This window comes from Pleuronectes platessa, chromosome 9 (assembly GCF_947347685.1).
Source record: "Pleuronectes platessa chromosome 9, fPlePla1.1, whole genome shotgun sequence".
In the NCBI taxonomy this organism is placed as follows: Eukaryota; Metazoa; Chordata; class Actinopteri; order Pleuronectiformes; family Pleuronectidae; genus Pleuronectes; species Pleuronectes platessa.
Window position 1 is genome coordinate 3,079,740 of NC_070634.1, and position 16,785 is coordinate 3,096,524.

The 16,785-nt window shown below is 40.3% G+C and overlaps 1 pseudogene; it reads right to left on the reverse strand.

The window, feature by feature from the left end:
- Nucleotides 1-4,329: 4,329 nt before the first annotated feature.
- On the reverse strand, nucleotides 4,330-9,878 carry LOC128448097 (G2/M phase-specific E3 ubiquitin-protein ligase-like; annotated as a pseudogene).
- Nucleotides 9,879-16,785: the final 6,907 nt, after the last annotated feature.

Here is a 16,785-nt window from a genome sequence, read left to right on the forward strand (position 1 = left end):
AAAACTTTGTTTAATTTTGCAATCTCAAACTCAATAGTGTCGCTGATGTAACTGGTTACAGCTCCTAGTGGCGCTGGGGACTTGAAAAATATTAGAAGGGTCTTGAAAAAGGTCTTGAAAAGTATTGAATTTAATCTCAGGATTGCTGCATATACCCTGTTAAGAGTACCCAACTTTAGAGTGTACTACTGGTCTTTGACCCTTCAACTCCTGGTTACATGGTTTGATTCTCAGGCAGCAGTTTCTTGGCGAGCAATGGTCTTTGACAGATGTGCTATTTTCAAACATCTCGGTGAGGCAATGTCAACTACGATTTGGTCCGATGTATCCCAGTTGTTAAAGGTATTGTAAGTATTCCTGCAGATGGCATCTTCAATGTCCTATTTTGCGTAATTAAGAATTGCTGATAGGAGGTTGGCCAATTACCGTCTCTCAGTGGGACAGGGGAGGTTCATTTCTTAGGCAATATATTTGATCTACATGTCTTTCCAGGACATCAAGTATGAATTTTATTTGAGAGGCACATCCTTTTTCTTTTATCTTCAACTTAGAGAAGCTCTTAAGACACACAGCGTACCCTGGCAGCAACCATTGCCTACACCTACAAACACTGACAATTTCTGTGGAAGTTCAGGTTAATGAATGTTCTCACGAATCTGCAGGCAGCACAGAAAACTGCCATGAAATGCAGAGAATTGACGTGGGGTCCCATTTTGGGCAGTTTTACAAGCCTGAGAAGCTTGGCAGTTGACCCCCTGCTTCTAAGCCTATGGAGGGGGGGGGCTATCAAATGTAAATTTCAAAACTGTGATCTTTACAAATGCAAATCAGGATAGTTTTACTCAGTGGTGCAGAGGGTACACCTTTTTCTCAAAGGTACTAACTCCCTTTTAAGAAAATCTTTAATTTAAATACATCAGGCTTAGTATAATTATAGAATCATCAATTGTAGCTTGAATAAATTTCCCTTATTTAATTAAAAATACTATGAGTGTAATCAGTGATAGAATTTCCAGGCTACATCTGATGATACATTGTTAACATTGCATGTCTGTCAAGCTCATCCAAGAAAATCTGTTGGAATGGAGAGATTCGAGGAGTCGAAGCGAAAAGACAGGCGCACAACCCCAAAATTACGTTTAGAGCTAGAAGCTAACATTGCTAACTGCTTAGCTAAATACCTCGAAGATGTGAATAGAGCATTAACAACTGTGGGTTAGCTAGAAAGTTGCTGAAAGAAGAAGAGAGCATTGAGTGCTTGAGCAAAACTAGTGCATGTTTAAATGTGTACGAACTGCTTAAACTCACTTATGTATGTTATAGGAAACTGCCCGTCTCCTCACACCTCTGAGGCAAATGGCCGGCACCATAAACTGGAGCGAGGGAAAGAATAAATAAGAGACGCGCTGTGATTTACAATTTAAGATGTTTTTACTAAGTTTACTTTATCTGATCAATTTCATCATTGTGTTTGCACAGCCTGAGGCCCAATAAAGAACTTATGCCCCAGAGGCGGCAAAGATACATTTCAAGCTTCACCCGATTAGTTCTTCACTGGCTAGGCCAGTTGTGTTTTTACAATATTTGTGCTGTAAGTAAATAAAGCTTTGACTCAAAATTATCCTTATGAATGTTTTTTTTCCCCTCTACAATATGTTCAACATATAACATCAAGCATCACAAGAATAAATGTATAATCTTCAGTAACTGCAGTGCTTTTGGTATAGGCGTATTAATAATAAATAAATTATTATTAATAAGAACTATATATTAATTATTATTAGGGCCCGAGCACAGGCAGTGGGAGGCCCTATTGAAATTATAAGGATTATTATTATTAGGGCCCGAGCACTGACAGTGGAAGGCCCTATTGAAATTGTAAGGATTATTATTAGGGCCTGAGCACTGACAGTGGGAGGCAATATTGAAATTGTAAGGATTATTATTATTATTATTCAGGCAAATTAATTGGCTTTTTGAGGGCTTTAACATGTTCAAATTCTTACCAAAATTTTCAGAAAGTTAGAAAGTTGTGAAAATGAACGTATTCTGGAGGAATTTTCAATGGGCGTCGCAAAATGGCTCAATGGTATGAGGGGCCGTGAGGGACATTATTCAGAATATCCTCTCACACACACTACTGAAAAGCTCTCACAAACACACATGAAATGCTCTCACACACAGTACTGAAAAACTATACGCTCACACACACAACTGAAATGCTCTCACACACACTACTGAAAAACTATACGCTCTCACACACACTACTGAAATGCTCTCACACACACTACTGAAAAGCTCTCACACACACTACTGAAAAGCTCTCACACACACTACTGAAAAGCTCTCACACACACTAGTGAAAAACTCTCACACACACTAGTGAAATGTGCTCATATACACAACTGAAATGCTCTTTCATAGTATTGTGGAATATAACGGTTCAGTGGTGAATACGAGCATTACAATTAAAAAGGAAGGCCTTCCTTTCAACTGAAGGAAACAGGAAGTCCACACCAGGAAGTGCATGTGGTTTTACTGGATTTGAAGTAGTACTTCAACCACAATGCATTTTCACCTGATCCTCTTTATTTTTTGAGGTGAGAGGCAATGAAGAGGATATTGTAAGTTTTTTTAACTAGTGCTCTGCAATGCATTGACTCATTGCAAAGTGAGGAGTCCAACAATTTCGGTCAGGAGAGGCTTTATAGAGAGCTTGATGATCATACACAAACTCTATCTGGATTTCTTGCTGTGTCCAGATATAATCATGATGATAGTGATGTGAGTAATCTACTAGGATCATTGTATAGATGCTTTCGCAACTTGCTTTATGAACATGAGGCAAGACAGGAATCCAGTGATGTGACCAACAATTTGATACCCCCAACAATCTTGACTGGCCATCCAGGTCGGCCCCGATACAGCATAGCCGCCGAACAGATTGCTCACTGTGTATCCATTGGTATGACATGGCAGAGAATTGCATCGTGCTTTGGAATCAGTCGAAGAACCCTATACAGACACAGACAAACTCTGGGAGTTGAGCCATTAAGATATGCAATATTGTCAAATCAAGACCTGGACAGCGTTGTGACTAATATACTACAGAACACTCCAAATGCAGGTGAAGCATACGTTCTTGGAAGCCTGAGATCACGTGGCTTAAGTGTTCAGCGTTGGCTGGTCAGACAGAGCCTCGATCAAGTTGATCCCATCGGGCGGTCATTTAGACGCCGTCATGCCATACGCCGAAGGGTCTATAGTGTTCAGGCCCCCAACCAATTATGGTAAGTTGACTTGTAACTGATTTGTATTATCAATAAAGGTAATCAACACTTTGATATACTTTGCAAGCTTTACCTATATATTTTTTTATTTAATGTACTTTATATCTCCCAACAGGCATTTTGACGGCAACCACAAGCTGATCAGATGGCGGATGGTCTTTCATGGCTGTGTTGATGGCTTCAGTCGGACCATTATATACTTGCGGTGCTTATCTAACAATAGAGCCTCAAGTGTCTTGTCATTATTTTTGGGAGGAGTAGAGAACTTTGGTTTGCCCTTACGGGTCAGATGTGATCATGGTATGGAAAATATACGTGTTGCCCATTTTATGTTGGAAAGAAGAGGACTGAACAGTCGTAGTGTTATTACAGGTGTTTCAGTACACAACCAGAGGATTGAGAGACTATGGGCAGAATTGAATAGAGTTGTATCTAGACACTTTATTAATATTTTTATTTTCATGGAGGAACAGGGTATACTGGAATCATTGAACGAACTACATCTATTTTGTCTGCATTATGTTTATTTACCAAGAATTGAAAGGGCAGTAACAGAATTTATCAACCAGTGGAACAACCATGGCCTGTCCACACAAGGGGGGGCGACTCCTCTTCAGCTGAGGCATACAGGGGTCATAAACAATGTAGGAATCCATCCCCATTATAAATGACATTTTTTATGACGATAACTACTATGGCATTGATGAAGAAGGGCCATTACCTGAACTTCAAACCAATAATAATGTTAGAATTCCTGACATTGATGTTACCATTAATGAGACCACAATGAACAGTATTCAACAAGTGAATCCACTTGAAAATGATGGGAACCATGGAATAGACAGACTGAGAGACAAGCGGAGACTGAGAAAGGCAGAGGGAGAAACAGACAGACACATAATAGACGGACGGATAAGAGACAGAGGGGGAGATGACTCAATGTACTTTAACAATTGAAAACGTAACTGCAGAAGGCAATATCAATGTGAGGGGAAGAACAGTTGTATTTTTTTTCCTTTTTCATAGACAGAGCATACGTTTATGCCCTGCCAAACCCATATGAGTTCCCTAATGTGAAGTCGAACTTCTCCTTAAACTCTTGATATGACACATGTAGTGGCAACTTGATACATGTGTTGGCCAGAGGGAACATTGGTGTACAGGAGAAGTCGTCATCTTCCTTCTGAATGAACTGGACAGAGGGAGTTGGAGAAAAGCCAATCGGTGGTAGCACCGATGCTCCAGTTGCAAAGGACAATATTTGTTGTAGTTTGGATGGCCCTTCCTCCTCTATAAAAACAGAAAAACATTGTAAGTGGTAGTTGGTCATGTATATGAAACAGCAACTCATATCAGTTGATATTAAATAAATTGTCAAATAAGAATATTGTACTTGAAAAAACTGAATAACTCCTTCAGCAATATATTTATAAAACACCTTTCATCTTTTAACAATCTCAAGGTGCTACTTGATGACATTACAACCAAGAAAGTAAGTAAGTTTAAGCTATAATGTTTTTGTCATACAAGTATGTTTTGTAAAAAAAAACACCCCAAAAACACTACACTGTCAATTACCCTCTGCATCCTGGAGATAGTCTCTCCAGAAGGTAACAACTCTCTCCTCAGCAGCTCTGTTGTTGCTCCCTTCTGGAGACAGCCAAATGCTGAAAACATCATCTACCTGGTCAGCAGTCAGTGTGCTTGGCTCATAGCAGAACAGGGGGCGAAAGCTGTCTGGATGCCTTAGGATTTTCTCCAGAACCCCAAGAGTTTTCAGTCCTTCACAGAATCTGTACAAATAACATGGAATTTTGCAGAATTTAATTAGGGTTCCTAATTCACTTATGCATTGTCAATTTACTTAGTTTTATATAAAAATAATAGATTTTGTTGGTCTATGGGTAAAATTCTGATTGCTATTCTGATTAATCTGACTGCAAACAACCAACAACTTTGAATACCTTTGAAATGGACCTTGAACCCTGTGGATGACCTGGAACATGACAATGTCATGTACCAGCAAATCCTTGTCTCGTATAGATCGCATAGGCCTCAGACATCCTGCATTGGCCAAGTAGTCAAGTAGAGGTGCCTTTGTCATCTCAAGGTCCTCAAGTGTTGTACTTTCAGCTACCTAGCATCACAAGGAGCATCAGGATGATTTGTTATAGAGGCTACTTATTAGTAAGAAGCCAGACACTGGATGTCTGCATAATTACCAAGGGTGTCCTAACTAGTTTTCTTCCACATAGTTACAATGTGATAAACAATAAGGAAAATACACTTTGCCGACAAACTATAGGAAGTGAGCATTCAGCAATGAGCAGACGGGGCTGGATTGATACTCCCTCTCAAAATGGAAAACGGCAAGATAATATTGTAATGTATCCTAATTCTAATGCAAGATAAAATTTAGACTACCAACTGACCTTTTTGACTTTTTCCAAAAGTTCCATGTCAGCTATGTCTTCTAGCACTGGTTTTGCTGAACCATCAACCAGAAGAGAAAATACTGTTGTGAGAGGAAGTTTGGTGGCGGACCGCCATGTACCAAGCTTACAGCAATGGCTCTGCCAACTGTGTAGTACCGGTCCTCTCTTAGAGCTTCAAAACAACGGGATAAAAGGAAATGTAATATTGATAAATACATAAAGTGTTAGGCTTTCTCAGGACAAGGACTCAATTGCAGATCAATGATGCAAAAACGTATTTATTTCCAAAAACAAGGATCCAAAAGGGCAAAAACATAAGAGCAAAAAACAAAATTCCAAAAGGCAAAAATCACAGAGGATCCAAAAAATCTGAGTTTACTACCTTACTAGGTAAAACAGGGCTCGAAAAACTGCAGCATCTACTCACATACAAACGATGACAATCCGACAGGGGACAACAGACAGACTGGGCTTAAATAGCAGGGTGAACAAAGACAAGACACAGGTGAACAATCAGGCAAACACTCAGGGTGACGATAGGGAACAGGTGAGGGAGAAAAAGAGCGGGAAGCAGCAGAGGGCGGAGTCTCCGGACAATAACAGGACACACATGGTCTGATAACATAAATACAAGCACATGACAACATAAATAAACAGGGGGAAACACATGACATAACAAAACACAAGCAGGACGCACAAGGGAAAATGTCTTAGATTGCCCGGGATCTTAACATAAAGACCCACTACCACATCAAATCATGGATTTCACTGTGCCATTAAATACATTGTAAATCAGTTCAAAAGCTTAAAGTTGTATGTAAAAGAAATCCCCATAAATTAAAATGGTCATTACCAGCACTGTCAAGAGCCAAGTTCTTGCTGTTTTCTTTTCCCTCAAACATGGGAGACCTGGCAATGGTCTCCATCAGCAGCCTCAAGAATTCCCTCCTTGGCCCTCCTAAATCAATCCCTTCCTCATTTCTCCCCATGTCATCTGAGAATTTTACACAGATCAGGAAGTTGGGGTTATAGGACACCCTTTGGAATCCTCGCACGGCTCCCTCCCAGACAGCAGAGCGATTTATATTAAATTTGCACTGTTGTTTTGTGCTAATTTTGCTAGAGAGTTCCAGTAGTATCTCTTGAACCGGGACCTTTACTGCACTATAAAGACAACATCAAAAACAAATGATCAGATATGACAAAATAATCTTAAGATGAAATAGTTTGCATCAACTATCTGATCACATCATCCTCAATAGTTGACACATTCTGTGTTTGTGCTACTCACATTTGACTCTCCATACTGGCATTTATGGCCTGGTTTAATTCCTCATCATCTGAAGAGTCATCAGGAAGAGCAGCCGTTAGTGTTAAATATGAAGAGTAGTCTTCATCAGGACCGCTTGTGCCAGGGTTGCCATCACTTCTTGCAAGGGAGCCTCCATCGTGACCACTAGTGCCACTTCCTTGCATTGCTGTACGCCTTTTAACAACACTCCTGGTGGCGTATGGTATGATGCCATTGCCATGTTGATTACCACTGCTAGTGCCAGGGTTGCCATCTCCATCCTGACTGCTAGAATAGGGGTCATCCTCACTTCTCATTGCACTTGTAGCAACCCTGATGGTGCTAGGTCTGTCAGTGTGGATTTGTGGACCATCAACTTCCAAACAGTCATCATCAGTGATGTGGGAACATTCATTTTCTTCATCTGAGTCAGTCTTAAAAAGAAAAAGAAAGAAGACCAAAAACATATATCAAAAGCAAAAATTACAACTTTGAAATTAAATAACCATATTGGAAACAAGTTATTGTTTGACAGATTAAAACAAGAAACATTTGTTTGCGCTTTTCTCTGATTTGATTGCTCTCAAACCTTTGCTTTAATTGAATATATATATTGTATACTGCTACTAGTAATAAACAGTTTACGTTTCATTTTCGAAAGATACAATTCGATTTAGTGAAATGTATTAAAAAGAAATAAAAGAATGAAAGCAAACTTACTAAAAGGGTCCTTGATGGTCTCACATATAGGCCTTTGGTTCTAAAAATCTTATGGATTAGAATTCCATTCAGCTCCTGGCCCTCCTGGAGTTTAGGGGACACCAGCTTATTGCCACAACCCATTAGAAACTGGAGGCTACAAAGGAGATGGGGATATTACAACAACAAAATGCTTTTAGGCTATGTAGTTTGTTGTACGATGGTGCTAGTGTGTGTAAGTGTGTGTGTCTCCTTGTTTTCTTGCTCCTACGAGGTATCTGACCAAGTCCTGTACATTTTATAACAAATGCTATTGTATTATGTTTGTAATAATCATGATTGCACTTTGTAAACCTGTGTTTGTTCTTTAAAGCGTTCCACAACAGTCTGGTGGTCCCAGGCCTTCTGGAACTCAAAGGCACTGAGGATGTGCCCATGTTTGTGTAAACGTAATTTTGGACCTTGTTTGCACACTATTCCCCATGATGGATTGGGAAGTAATATTACATCCTTGTTGAAATGGTCATGCTGCTGTGACCTAGATCTGAAATAAGAAATTAACTCTTAAGATTACCTGAAAACAGCCACTGCACGTTAAGTCATGCTACCATAGATAAATATAATACAGAGACCACAGTCGTAGAACAACATACAAACTTGTACAAATAATAGATATCTTAATTACGTCCAGTTTGACAAGAGCAAAATACTAACAGTCACCCCTTATCGACCCTCCTCTGGCTGTGAACCAACCCTCCCAAATGTGTATCTATTCTAAATGCCCCTTCATTTATTTTGTCACCATAAATTTTTTTTCTTCGTTTTAATGCTATCAACATGGAAAAGTGGATTGACTTGCTTTATGCAAATGTTTTATTTTATTGAAAAACAACATTGCCAAACAGGGTGGTACAAAATAAAATTATAAAGTGCACATTTCAGGTAAACAAGGACTCAGCCTATAGTGCAGTTAAACCATGGCTTAATATTTTTTTTTTTTCAAGTTTGCTGTGAACATAGCAGTCAGGCCTCTTATTTCAGAAACAACCGTAACAGGTAGGTTACCAATAAAAGGTAAGCCTACTACTTCTTTGCTTTCATCCAGCTACTCAAACAGACAAGCAACAAAATAAAAAATAAACAAAACACACAGGCAGGTGTCGGCCTACTTTGAAATAAATTAAATAAAGAACTTCGTAGGGCTATTTGAGTCCTCCCCATATTTGTGGAAAATTTATGAAATAAGAAGTACACTATTTTTAAATGAATAAAAACATATAGCTGCAGCCTAATAGCTTAAAAATATATATTTTAGCTGGGCGAAATATTAAAACAGTGAGAGCAGGTCAGACTGGAGGCGAACACAGATACTGAAGCTCGATAGAAACCAACCGCAGCTTCTGTTCTGATCAAGAAGCTGAGGCGCTGATCTCTGAGACCAGAGAAACTCTGTTTTCACTGTTTCCATAGTTAAGAAGCAGCCGGTCACTGAACGAGCTCTGATCTCACTGTGTCTCCCTGAGCGAGAGCGCGGGGCGGAGCCCACGGAGCGGCGCGCTATCTGGGAGCACACACACGCACACACACACACACACACACACACACACACACACACACACACACACACACATACACAGAGACACACTCGCCCGCTCCTGGTACTTCATGACGGCCTGATACGATGTTGTTTAAAAAAATTATTGTGACTTAGTCAACCACCAACATGCATAAAAGCGTGTGTCCCACGGCGAAAGCGGGAGAGTTGGCAGCAATTGACGTCGTTAAAATGGGTTTGCGTAAACGCCGTTAATAACGCGTTTAACTGACAGCACTAATAATTACCTTTTTCTCCTCATGCCTTGTGCTGTCCATGTACCGAAGTGCTGCTGCGCTTGATAACGGGGTGCAGGTGCACAGTTTCTCCTGACTGGGCCTGCAGCAGACAGTGGCACGCCGCTGCGCTGCCAGGACGGAAAGAGAGCTGCTAGGTGGCTGTCCAGTGTATCCACACCTGGAGCTGCTGCAACGACCGGCTGCTGCCGAACAGTTGAGGCGTTAGAGAGTGTTCGGATTGTGTCCACTGAGGCCAATATATTGTTTAATAACGCCGTTGCTTCTGCTAAATTGCACTGAGGGCTGTTGAGCACATGGTTGATCTGCCATCCTTGATCACCTTCCTTTTCAACTGAAACACCTTCCGTTTCAACTGAAATTTTCATATGTGTGTATGAGAGCATTTCAGTAGTGTGTGTGTGAGCATTTCAGTAGTGTGTGTGAGAGCATTTCAGTAGTGTGTGTGAGAGCATTTCAGTAGTGTGTGTGAGAGCTTTTCAGTTGTGTGTGTGAGAGCGTATAGTTTTTCAGGAGTGTGTGTGAGAGCATAGTTTTTCAGTAGTGTGTGTGAGAGCATTTCAGTAGTGTGTGTGAGAGCTTTTCAGTTGTGTGTGTGTGAGAGCATTTCATATGTGTGTGTGACAACTTTTCAGTTGTGTGTGTGAGAGCGTAGAGTTTTTCAGTAGTGTGTGTGAGAGCATTTCAGTTGTGTGTGTGAGCGTATAGTTTTTCAGTAGTGTGTGTGAGAGCATTTCAGTAGTGTGTGCGAGAGGGTATTCTGAATAATGTCCCTCACGGCCCCTCATACAATGGTGCCCCCGAGACCCCGAAACGTGTTCACATTGACCGATCTTCACAAAAATCGATACATAGGTGTATTTATTATTATTCAGGCAAATGAATTGGTTTTTTGAGGGCTTTAACAAGCTCAAATTCTTACAAACATTAGCAGAAAGTTAGAAAGTGGTGAAAATGTACGTATTCTGGAGGAATTTTCAATGGGCGTCGCAAAATGGATCAATGGTGCCCCCCGAGACCCCCTGAATATGTTCCAGTGACCGATCTTCACAAAAATCGATACACAGGCTTATCATGACCAGACAAACAAAAAAGTATTGAGGTGCAATTGAAAAAACACAACAGGAAGCCTGCTATTTTGCATTTACTGGCCATTTTGGACATATTCCACATTTTTACTTTGATATACTTGTACCAGGGCTTTCGTCAGATCATCTTCAAATTGAGATGAGTGTCATCACATCAAGATGGAGATAAAAAGTTATTCAAAGATACATTTTTCGTCACACGGTGTGACCGTGGCGTGGCGTCAAAGTTTGACTAAACGCCATTAAAAAATTATGTTCTGGACCATGAATCTTTTGATATTGAGCCGTAAACAATCAACTCCACTCCTGCAGTGTAAGTGTTCAAAGATCAAAGGAATCTTTATGTCTTGCAAAGGTGACGTCTCTCTCTCTCTCTCTCTCTCTCTCTTTCTCTCTCTCAGAATTGGACATTTCCTCAAACCGTGTAAACATTGAGGTACGGCGAAGGTTCATCCTTGGCCAAAGGAGAGGATGTTGTCATAACTCCACTGTGCATTGTCCTATCACCACCAAACTTATGTCTCATGATCAGAGTCCAAGCCTGAACAGTTCTATGTGTCAATATTTCCTCAGTTATTATTTCTTTTTTCAGGCAAAATGCATGTGCTCAGGCCCGCTCAGTGCTGCTTTGCACTCCTAGAAATGATAGAGATTTTATTTTTAGCTGGTTCTAATCTGTAATTCAAAAGGAAAATAAGCATTTGAATTTAAGTATGTGTATATATGTATATAATTTCTTTGTTTCTTATTAGGGCACGAACACCGAATGGTGAGAGGCCCTATTGAAATTGTAAGGATTATTCTAAGCATAGTGAATTGGCTTTTTGAGGGCTTCAACGTGCTCAAAAATCTTTGAAAGTTTGCAGTAAATTAGAAAGTGGTGAAAAGTTACGTATTCTGGAGTATTTGGAAATGGGCGTGGCAAAATAGCTCAACAGCACCACCTGGAACGCAGCCCCTAGGTTTCCACATAACAGATTTTCACCAAAATCGGGACAAAGCTGTATCGTTAACAATCATAGAAAAAAGCCTCAAGGAGCATTATGAAAAACGCAACAGGAAGCCCCGCCATTTTGGATTTAGTGGTCATTTTGGCAATATTCTGCATTTTAACTTTGAAATACTTGCTGTAGGGCTTTCATCAGATCAACTTAAAATTTAGTTGAGTGTCATCACAACAAGATGGAGATCTAAACTTGCTGGGATTTCAACTTTTCGTCATATCGTGTGACCGTGGCGTGGCGTCAAAGTTTGATTAAATGCCATCGAAACACAAGCTTCTGTATCTCAGACATATTTGGTCCAACCAAGTCCAGACTAGACATGTAAGACAAGAGTCGCGACCTGATGACATCTACACAGAAATCATGACTGACAATCACCAACAGGAAATCTCTTGTTTTTGAAACGTCTTACACTTTGAAGTATTCCTCCTCTTCCACTTTGCGAAACCATGTCAAACTGTCAAATGGGTCTAAAGACAATGATAATGTAAGCATAAGATTACTGTGACTTTTCATCATGCGGATTATTAATGGCGTGGCATCAAAGTTCATCAGCTCGCATGACACACGAAATCGCTTTAACTTCCTGGTCATTGGGTCTATCTCCCTCTAACCACATGTGTGTATTGACAGCCCCCCCTGAAGACATTCAGATGGTTTTAAGCAATGGGTGTGGCAAAATAACTGACTAGCGCTCCCCCGGCCCTACAATTGTCCTTTTCACTTCAATTTGTCTACTTTTTTTCAACTTTAAGTTAGATATTAATTGAAACCAATGAATAATAGGTTGATACTGAAGGATACTGAATACCTGGCCAATAGAATCTGAAAACAATAAAGGTTTATTGTTTAGAATGTACAGGCAGCATAATGTTCACCATGTGTTCAGTGTGAACCTGCTCTTCAGCTTATAGTTGGCTACTGTTTGGTACATATGCCACTACTGATATTTCTGTGAAGAGATCATATTGTTCAGGTTTTAACTTCTTGGTGTTTGTGCTGGTGCGCAAAATCTACTTGCAACACAATCAGAATCAAATTTAGTCTCACTTCTATAATATTCACTCAGCATACACAGGAATGATAAAGAAGAAAATGCCTTTCTCAGTCATACATGGTAAAAACTGACATTCTGAAAAAAGCAATAGAAAACAGGACTCAGAAGCCATTTGTTTTTTAAGTTGACAAAGTGATTTGTTTAATACATGCTTAATATAAACTATAAAACCAAATTGCACATCCCAACCTGGTGCCGACACAGATCAGACATTCATCACTTCTCCGAATTAAAAATATGTGAATTTTATCCACAATTTATCTCAAGTCATTTGTTTTTCTTCTGCAGAAGAAATTCCTGACAATGCACAATGTATTATACAATGGACATGAAGTGTAACGTATTACATAAGGAACTAACTGAAGCAGTTTATTAGGTACACCAAGCTAAAACTAATACAATTCAACACAAACAACCCTAAAGCATATTCTACCTTCATGAAATGTACAATATTTATATAATATATGGCATTTTTATGGGCCTGCATTAGTTCCACTCAGAGTACCTAGGCATTGGTTATTAAATTAGGCATTGCGGTATTTCAAATACACATTTTCAAGGTTAAACTGGAATTGAAGAGCACAAAAATAAAGGAGCATCTAAATTATATGATTATATTTATATACATTTGCCAAAGTTGGAGGGCCTTAAAATATGTTGGGAAAGGGACTTTGATCATGTGATCCCATTAGATAAATGTAACTATAATTCCTAGGAGGTTGATTATGTTTTCGTTGTGTTGTTTGTGTTTTGTCTTTTTATATTTTTGTTTTAGTTTAGTTGCAAGATTTGATAATTATTTGTCAGACTTCAGATTATTCTGTCATGGTTTATAAAAAAAGGGAAAAAAATGTAATTTAGACATTTAAAAATCTGTGTTAAGGATCAGGTAACGGATTACTGCCATCTACTGAGTTGGTGCAACTTTCCTAGAGGTTGTGCAATACAAGGTCGATCCAAGTGGAAAGCGCAAGCACACATATTGTCTGTAAAACAAAAGCCTAATACCAGCCTAATGGATATAATAGTTCAATGAGTTATTTTTGTCTGCATACCAACGGTTAATATGTTACAGTCAAAGTTTAGGGGTGTGGCTTATTGGTGCATCAGAGTTCCCATCGATCTGGTAGTCCCATTATATTCCTTTAACCTCCTTTGCTTCAAATCCTTTAACCCCCTTTGCTTCAATTGTTGTAGTGTCAGTCTGCACCAATAGGTAGAACAAAGAAGATAAGAGATTTTTCATGGAAAACACAGTTCGAACAGCTAAATTAACAATTCTTATCACACATTGAAACAAAGAACAGCCGCAGTGGAGTTCACTAAGAAAGTGAAACAAATGGAGAGACTGTCCGCCCGTACTTTTACTACTTTTTTACGAAGATCGCTGTTGAAGTCAAGCAAACCAGATGAAGCTACAACATTTATGTTGGCAGAACTTCTGCTGAACTTAATGACGTCTGTTTCAAATTGTAAAGCGACGTCCCCGTGCACCGTGTCTGAGGATGAAGTTCGGTCCATTCTGTGTGACACTCTCAAAAACAGTCTTTCACCAGGCAGCACAACAACGTCTGAGAGTTTGGATAAGCTCACAGACTTGGTTGTAGAGGAGTTGACGGAGACTGTCAACTCCACCTTGTCTGCAAGCTCCATCTGTGTGAGCTTTGAGAAGACTATACCAACCCGCCTCATTAACCCCGCTAAAGTCCAGAAGATGATCTGTTATGCTTGCGAGACGTTAAAGACAGACACACAAATCGAACAATTGGTCAAGTGTCAATCGCGCAAGCAAAGTCGGGCCATTTCCTCAGAGGAACAGGACGATTCAGATGATTCCATTCTGGTGTGTAGGACTTCTTCAAACTCCTACTCTTCACGAGTAAGCTCCAAGTCAGATAGTTCCTCAGAAGTAGGTTCAACTGCAAGCAGTATGGACAGTGTGAAGAGGCTTGTCCAGTAAACAGTCAACAATAGTTTGACTGACATCACAGACTTCTTTGATGAGTACAATGACAGCCTCTCTCTCAAGTCATCGTTTTCTTCAGAGATTGATATGGCTTTAGATTAAATAATTGAGTCAATCAGTGGGTAAAGCACAAATGGAAAGGAATCTCCAGAGCCAAACTTCTCAATTGGTAAAGGAATGAGAAAGTTCAACTGGCTTTCGTCAAGACCTTCTCCACAGCAGCGACGGTCCAAATACTGTCGCAGGTCGCGAAAAAATTCAATGAGAATCCCGAAGTCACTGGCAGGCAGGCGATACAGTCATTGATTTATAGCATTGACGCTGTGCTTCTGGAGAAGGAGATGTGAGGAGGTGGAGATGAAAGTTCTGCATTCCAAACACTGAAAAAGCATCCATCTGAAAAGGTTCTTGAATTCACAAAACAACTTTCAGGTCTCATCTATTCGTGCATCACACCTGGCAGGAATTCAGACATGGGTTCAGGTCCAGTGAAAAAGGTTTGTGTTCCTACTTCACACAGGGGCATATATGCAGACATTCAGACCAGTGTGTTTTGTTTTCTGTCCTTGATAAGTTGGTGGCTAAACAACCAAGTTGACCGCCAAACAACCAGAGTGTCAGACTCTTTAGTGGCCATCGACTCACTGGAAAAAAAGAAGCAGTCAACATCATCAGTGTTCAGCAGAATTGTGGAGGAAACATCAGAGCAGTCTTCATCATCAGAAGTCAGCATTATTGAGCAGGAAACATCAGAGCAGTCTTCATCATCAGAAGTTAGCAGCAGAGGGAATGAAAGACTGAAGCAGTCAACACCAGCAGTGGTCAGCAGCATTGAGGAGAAAAGATCGAGGCAGACTTCATCATCAGAGGTCAGCACAAAACGTGAAAACTCAGCATCATCAGACAGGAGCGCCAGGGAGAAGACTGAAAAGATCCAGGCAGAGGCCAGATATAAAATGTATGTCAGTATTCTCTTGGACAAGCTCATCACCCGAATCTATAGAAAGGCAAAGGTGATGTACTGTACTGATGATGACACAAGGTGTCATCTGCTGGAGAGAATCTGGGCCGAGGTCAAAGACATTGACTCAACTTTCATCCCTAAAAGAATCCTTGACGAGGCCATTTTCAAGGAGTTGTGTAAGAAGTCGCCTTGTCAAGAGATGCTGTTGTGTTCCCTTCTTGGAAGAGATCAAGAACTTGGGAAATCAATAAGCTCCATTTTGAGAAGACGCCTGTGCAAAAAGCCTGGCTTCTTCTCCTCTTTCAGAGCAGGCATCTCTTCCTTCTTCGGGAGATAATAGGTGGATGATGTCACGCCGATAGCTTCACTTTCAAATGTCAGTGTGGCAGTGGTGCTTGCCACGGGGCTCCCCCACACAAAGCCAGAAACTGAATTATTGCTTTTTAACATGATTTATTGTACACCACACACGTAAACACACTTAACACAAACACAAAGTGAGTTGCTTTTCAGAGTGAGGACCAATCAGCTAACAGCTCTCACCTGCCCTGATTGATCCTCTGTGGTGCAGGTACCCCCATAATCATTTTCAGGCCAGGGATTTATCCGGGCTGACCTACAGCCACCACGTCCTCCATCATACGCTCCCACTCCGCCTGCTGGTCCACGTCTCTGGCTGTTCAGAGCCCCACGTTGGGCTCCAGTGTGGCAGTGGTGCTTGCAAATTGCTCATGTTATCCCCACATTTATAAAAAATAATACAATTTCTGAAATGGAATTATTTGTTCTCAGTATTTATTCCACTCAGACTAAAGTTTTGCTGTTTTACAAGCTGAAAATTCACTGTTTCTCAGTTGCAAGTTTCTTCCTTTAATTCATCGGCCAGCAGTACCTTCGTCTGAGCTTAACTCCCAAAAGCTGTATAAGGCGGAGGAGAGTAACCTCATTATGGCTGGTGATCAAATAGCAATAGTAAGCATCTATCGTTCAGATATTTTCATTATTATTATTATTATTCAGTCAAATGAATTGGCTTTTTGAGGGCTTTAAAATGATCAAATTCTTACCAAAATTTTCAGAAAGTTAGAAAGGGGCGTCGCAAAATGACTCAATGGTTCCCCCCGAGACCCCCGGAACGTG